The following is a 6,722-nucleotide window of genomic DNA, read 5'->3' on the forward strand; positions in this document are numbered from 1 at the left end:
CGTCGCACCGCACGCCGCCGCCGCGAACGCCGCGACGGCCTCGGCGTTTGCGGCGCCGGGCCGCCGCCGCGACGCCCGCGGCGGGCCGGGCAACGCGAGTGGAAGCACGCGTCCCAGCGCCGGCGGAGCCCAGGGGGAGCAGACCTCAGACGCGTCCGCGAGCCGCGCGAGGTAGGCCCCCGCGCCGACGCTCGCCTCGAAGCGCGCCCACGCGTCGGGCCCCGCGACGGCCCAGGCCGCGACGGCGCGGCCGACGGCGCCGCCGACCCAGAGATCCGGCCGGCAGGCGACGCGGTCCAGGAGCGCCGCCGCGAGGTCGTCGCCGCGCCGCGCGGACCCGGAACGCGCCGCGGCCGCGGCCGCGTCCACGAGGCGGACGACGGCGCCGGCGACGGCGTCGCAGGACGGCAAGCGTACCGCCGCCGCGAGGCGCTCGAGGCAGCGCTCGAGGACGCGCACGCCGCCGACCCGAAAGAAGCCGTCGGCCTCGCCCGCGGCGAAGAGCGCCGATAGCAAGTCGAGCCGCGCCGCGACGGGCGCGGCGCCGCCGCCCTCGGCCGCGACGGCCGCGGGGTCCGCGAGGCCCGCGACGACGGGCAGCAGCGCCGCGGCGCCGCCGAGCTTGCTCAGGCCGTCCGCGGCGCACCGCCGCCGCCAGGGCGCCGCGCCGCCCGCGACCTCGGGCCGCCACGCGCCTCGGCTCGCCTCCCCGCCGTCGACGGCCGCGACGACGGCGCCCAGCGGGTCCTCGCCGCGGCGGAGCGCCGCGGCGGCGGCGGCGGCGACGAGCGCGTCGCTCCGCGCCTTGGTGGCGCGCGCGTCGGCGCTCGCGGGCGCGCGGCCGCCGCGCGGCGCGGTCCCGTCGCCGTCGCTCGCGGACCGGCACCGCGGCCGGTCGCGCTCCGCGGCGGCGTAGCCGGAGCGCGCGGCCGCGGCGACGTCGACGCCGCCGCGGCCGTCGACGCCGTCGAAGACGGCCTCGGGCGGCTTCGCGGTCGCCTTCGGTTTCGCGCGCAGCGAGAACGGCGACTTCGCGGCGCCGGCGGCCTCGGGCGCGGCGCCGCGGACCTGGGCGGCCTCGAGCGCCGCGAGGCGCGCGCCGCCGCAGGCCGCGTCGTCGCAGGCCGTCGACGCGCCGGGGTAGGCGAGCTCGGCGCCCCGCGCGGCGAGCGCGTCGCCCGCGGCGCGCGACGGCGCGGCCGACAGGAGCAGCAGCGACGCGAGGCAGCCCGAGAAGCCCGCGGCGCCGGCCTCGGCGACGGCGAGGGGCCCGTGCACGCGCGGCGCGCGCGGCGCGTCGGCCTCGGCGACGACGGCGCCCGAGATGGCCAGTTCGAGCGTCGCGCCGCCGGGTCCGTCGGCCGCCGGCGCCGCGGCGCCGGCAAAGAGCTTCGCCGGCGCGCCCCCGAAGAGGCGGTCGCGCTTCCGCGGCGCGTCATGTCCGCCGGCCTTCGTTCGCCGCGCCTCGGCGGCGCCGTCGACGAACCGCACGGCGACGTGGCGCCACGCGCGGGGCGGGACCGCGCCCGGCGGCGACGCCGCGGAGCAGCGGACGCGCTCGGTTTTCCTCGAGGCGGACGCGCTCCGCGCGCGCGCGTCGGGCGCGTCGCCGTCGTCGTCGTCGTCGTCGACGGCGGCGCTCACGGCGCCGTCGGCGCCGATGGCCACGCGGAGGCCGCCGCCCCGGCGGCCCGCGAGCGTGAGGACCGCGGCGCCGCCCCGCGGCGGCGGCTCCGCGAGCCGGACCCACGCGGACGCGTAGAACTCGCCCTCGAAGGGCCAGGCCTCGCCGCCGCCCAGGCGCACGGCGCCGCCGCGCTCCAGCGCGACCCAGCGCCGCGGCGCGCCGACGACGCAGGCCTCGCCGCCGAAGGCGTACGTCGCGTCGTCCGCCGCCGCGACGGCCGCCGTCGCGCCCCGCACCGCCGCGAGCCGCACGGGTCCCGGCGCCGCCGCCGACGCGCAGCGCAGCAGCCGCCGCAGCCGCGCCGCGTCCACCGACGCCGCCAGGAGCGCGCCGGCGATGTCCAGCGCCGCGCAGGCCGTCGGCGCCGAATCCCAGGCCTCGGCGGCGTCCAAGGCCGCGTCGAGGGCCGCGTCGCCGTCGCGGTGAGCGCGCGAGGCGCAGGCGTCGTGGAGCGACATTCTAGCTGGCTAGCGTCCGGACGTCCCCATCTCAGATCGACGCTCTCCGGCCAACATGTTCATCCTTGCCACACTGAGCTCGCCGGTGTTGCCCACAACACCGACCGGTACCAAACAGAGGCTGAGCTCGGTTTAGCATGGACAAGTTGCGAAGAAAGGCTGCTTATTCGGGTGGGAGGTGGGCTTTTGGTTGGCGAGGAAGTGGCGGGGCTCGGTGGTGAGGAGGGCTGGGCGAAGTGGTTGGCGAGGTTGAGTCATGGTCGATCACGCGTGCGTCGGCGCCGCGGGACTACAAGCGGACGAGCAAGTTGACGATGAGGGCGTGCACCCGATGGAGCACCACGTGGAAGGACTCCTCGACGACGGCGCGCGTGAAGTGCTCTTGGAAGAGCGCCGGGGCCTTTCGGCCGTGGCTCAGCGCCAACGCGACGAGCTCCTGGCCGCGATCGTACCACGGGGCGGCGCGCCAGAGGAGCTCGATGAACGCCTCGAAGAGGATGTCGAAGCGGGCGGCCGCGCGCTCTCGGCACGGCCGCAGAGCACCCGCGAGAAGCTCCTGGCCGTGGCTGAGGGCCGACGCGACGAGCTCCTGGCCGCGATCGTACCACGCGACGGCGCGGTAGAGCAGCCCCAGAAACTCCTCGAAGAGGAGATCGGAGCAGGCCGCCGCGCGCGCTCCGAGGCCGCGCACCACCGCTCCCGCGGACGGGGCCGTGAGGAGGTATTGGAGCGCGAGGAGCGCGACCAGCATCCCCACCCGGCCCCAGAAGGGCACCTGACCCTTCACCGCGGCGGCGCGAGGCTCCGGAGGTGGGAGCGCGGCCGCCTCCATGCGACTTCGTAGGTCCTGCACGCAGCAACCTTCGAAGACGCGCCGCGCCTTGTTGAACGACAGGCCGTCGTCGTCGGAGAGCACGAGATTCGTGTTCCTCGGCGAGTTCGCGCGCTGCTTCCACACGTCGTCGCTGACGGTGACGTGGCTATAGGTGAAGCCCTTGCCGTCCACGTCTCGGATCAGGATCAGCCGATCCGAACCTTCGAACCGCGCGAGGCTGCCCGGAAGCGGGGCTTCCATCCGGACCAGACTCGGCGCGAAGCGCGCGTCGTCGCCCAGGTCGAGCTGGATGACGCGGCCGCCGCGGCTCTTGTGCACCTCGGCGTCAATGGTGATCGGCCGGGCGTCTTGCCAGCCTCCCTTGTTGGGGAAGGTGAGCACGACCAGGTGCTGGGTCGATCCGGCAATGCGGGCAATGGTCATAGGAGACGCATTGCGCAGCACGGTCTCGCGCTTGATCTGGGTGAGGTACTCGGGAGCAATACAGGGAGACATGGTGGTGTCGTGTGGGCTGGGAGTACTAGCTGGTCGATGGTGTGCACGACGGTGTGTGCTTGGCTTTGCTATTCGACTGAGAGCGCGTTCGGAGAAGCTGCCCGCGCGGGAGATGAGGAACACAGGTATCCGCAACGGACGATGTTGGCGAGCACTTGCACTGCAAAGTGTGGCAAAATGGTGCTGCGCGCAGCCATTTGACAGGGCCATGACGCGTTGCGTCCTCGCAGCGACGCTCATCGCATCAATCACAGCACTCCGCCCGCACCCGATCCTCGGCACGGACGATGCGAAGCAGTTCCGCAGACAAGCGGGAAAGGCCTTCGCGCGGCTCATGCCGCAGGTCGTCGACGCCATGCTGGCGAATTCCACGGCGAAGGCCGACGACCTCGCAGCGGGCGACGCGCTGCTGCGCAAGATGAACCGCGGCGCGCAGACCGTCGGCGACATGGACGCGCCCGCGATTCGCGGCTACGTGCGCCGCGTCTACAACGACCGCGCGTTCCAGATCTGCGAGCTCTTCGGCGCCGCTCGACGACAGTCGAACCTCCCCTTCGCCCGCGGGCGCCGCGTCGCGACCCTCGGCGGCGGGCCGTGCTGCTGCCTCGCGGGCTACCGGGTCTTCGAGGACGTCGCGGAGCTCGGCGGCGGCGACGGCGCCGCGCCGCGCTTCTACGACGGCGCCGCGCCGCGCTTCTACGCGTTCGACTACGCGCCGACCTGGGCGCCCTGCGTCGCCGCGCTCGCCGCGGCGCTGGGCGAACCCGTCGCGTTCGACGCCTGCGACCTCGGCGCGCCGCTCGCGGCGCGGGAGAACGCCGCGCTGCGCGCCGTCGCGCCGACGCTCGACGTCGCGATCCTGTCGCGGACGCTCAGCGAGGTCGACCGGGCGCGGCGCGACCCCGCCTGGGCGCCCCTGCTGCTCGAGCTCTGGGCCGCGCTCCCGCGATCGGCGATCGTCCTCGTCAAGGACGAGGCCTACGTCGAGGCGGAGGCGCGACGGCTCCTCCCGGACGCCGAGACGTGGGCCGCCGACGGCGTCCTCGGCACCTTCTTCCGCAAAGCGCCGGGGATCTCGTAACGACGTCCGGACGGAGGCAGCCCCGACCCCCGGCTCCGGGGGCAGCGGTTGCGGGGCATCCAAACGCGATGGGCAGCCAATTGTGGCTGCTGCTCTGGGCCGCGGCGGCCGCGTTTTCGGCGGCGCGGCCCTGCGCGCCGGCGCCCGGCGCCGTGACGATCAACGGGCGCAAGGTCAAGGCCTGCGGCCGGTCCGCCTGCGGCGGCGGCCCGGCGTCGCGCTGCGGCTGCAACGCGACGGAGCCCTACGGCGGCGCGGCATCCGTCACCCTGGCGCTGCAGCACGCCAAGCCCCTGCCCCTGGCCAAGTTCGGCGGCTGCTACCCGCTCGCGCCGGCGGACTTCGCGCGGAGCGTCGCGCACCTCGGCGCGCGGCGGCTCCGGCGGTTTCTCGCGAAGTGCGCGCGCGGCGACGCGGTGCACGTGCTCGTCGTCGGCGGGTCCGTCGCCGTCGGCTACGCCGCCGACGGCCCGCCGTCGTCCGCGGCGCTCGTCCACTGGCTCGAGAAGACCTTCCCCCGGGCGAAGATCGAGCGCGCGTCCCTCGCGCAGTCCGGCACCGACAGCTTCTTCTTCGCGGCGCACCTCGAGCGGCTGAGCCGCAAGGCCGACCTGGTCATTATCGACTACCTGACCAACGACCTGGGCATCCTCGACGGCGACACGACGGCGCACACGATGCGCGCGGTCGTCGAGAAGATCTTGAGGGCCGCGCTCGCGCTGCCGCGCGCGCCCGCGGCGCTGCTCGTGGGCATCCTGCGCACCGTCGAGCTGACGACGGCGCGCAACTTCGAGTTCCAGGACGAGGTCTACCAGCCCCTCGCCGAGGCCTACGACGTCACCCTCGTGAGCTACCGCGACGCGATCTGGCCCGACTTCGGAACTCCGCCGCCGGCCGCGATCTACGAGACGCGCAAGGGCTCGCACCCGACCTGGTACATCCACCAGCTCATCGCCGACGCCATGGTCTACGCCTGCGCCCTCGTTCTGAACGACCTCGGCGACGCGGCCGAAGCGCCGCCGCCCGTCCCCGCGGCGCCCATCTTCCGCGACGAGGCCGTCGACGCGCTGTCGACGTGCCGCGAGCCGCTGACGCACCTCGTCGGCGACGGTCTGAGGGATGGCGTCGCCGGGGCAGCGCCGGCGCGCTGGGCCTGGTGGGACCTGCGGCCGACGAAGGAGGGCTGGCAGTACGTGTCCGCGGACGAGGATTTCGAAGCCGCGCTCCGCGAGGGCACCGGCAACGGCACGGCGCGGCGCCTCCAGCGCGGCAAGCGGTCGAGGCCGGCGACCAACGGCGCCGGGGCGCGCGCGGCGGCCAAGGCGCGCCAGGGCGCGCGCCAGCGCGCGCGCGCGCGGCCCAAGGCGGCCGCGAAGCCCGCGGCCGCCGCGCCGCGGCCGCACCCGGACGGCCACGCGCTCCACCTCGTGGACCCCCTGTCGTTCCGCATGAACTTCAGCGACACGCCGGGCCTCGTCGTCACCTACCTGCGGTCCTACGAGCACTTCGGGGCCGCGCTCGTCACCGTCGGCGACAACGCGGACGAGGTCCTCAAGCTCGTCCGCGCGCAGCACGCGTACCGCCACACGTGCGAGCGCCTCACGGGCCACGGCGCGAAGATCGACGATTTTCGGTATAGCCGCAAGTGCACGCAGCACCTCAGCGGCGAGCTCGCGGACCCCTGGGTCCTCGACGGGCACTGGAGCGACCAGTCGAGCCGAGGGCGGGAACAGGGTGATTCGAGTTCGCTTCAACGTGAGTGTTCCGCGCGCGCTCCGAGAGATGATCGCCCGTCCAAAAATGAGCCGAAACGAGTGGGAAATGACCGAGAGAGAAACCTCCAAAGTTTCGCACCCTTTGCTTCCCAGGTCGAGCCAGGCCTTCGTCATGCCGCTGGTGCACCCCTGGGTCGGCCTCCACGACAACTACCTCGTCTCCACGAAGAAGCACGCGCCCGTCGGCACGGGGCCCGTCTACGCGACGACGGACCTCGACCGGCCCCTCGCGCCGCCGGGCGAGGCCACGGTGACGCTGTCCTTCGCGGGCTGGCAGCACGGCGACCGGACGCGGTTCAAGCTCATGGAGCTGCGGAGCTGCTAACGGTGGTCGTGTTAAACGGGGGACGGGGCGTGGCGGGGAACGGGGGGGGGGGGGGGGGGGGGGGTC

Source organism: Aureococcus anophagefferens, assembly GCF_000186865.1.
Source record: "Aureococcus anophagefferens unplaced genomic scaffold AURANscaffold_69, whole genome shotgun sequence".
Classification (NCBI taxonomy): domain Eukaryota; class Pelagophyceae; order Pelagomonadales; family Pelagomonadaceae; genus Aureococcus; species Aureococcus anophagefferens.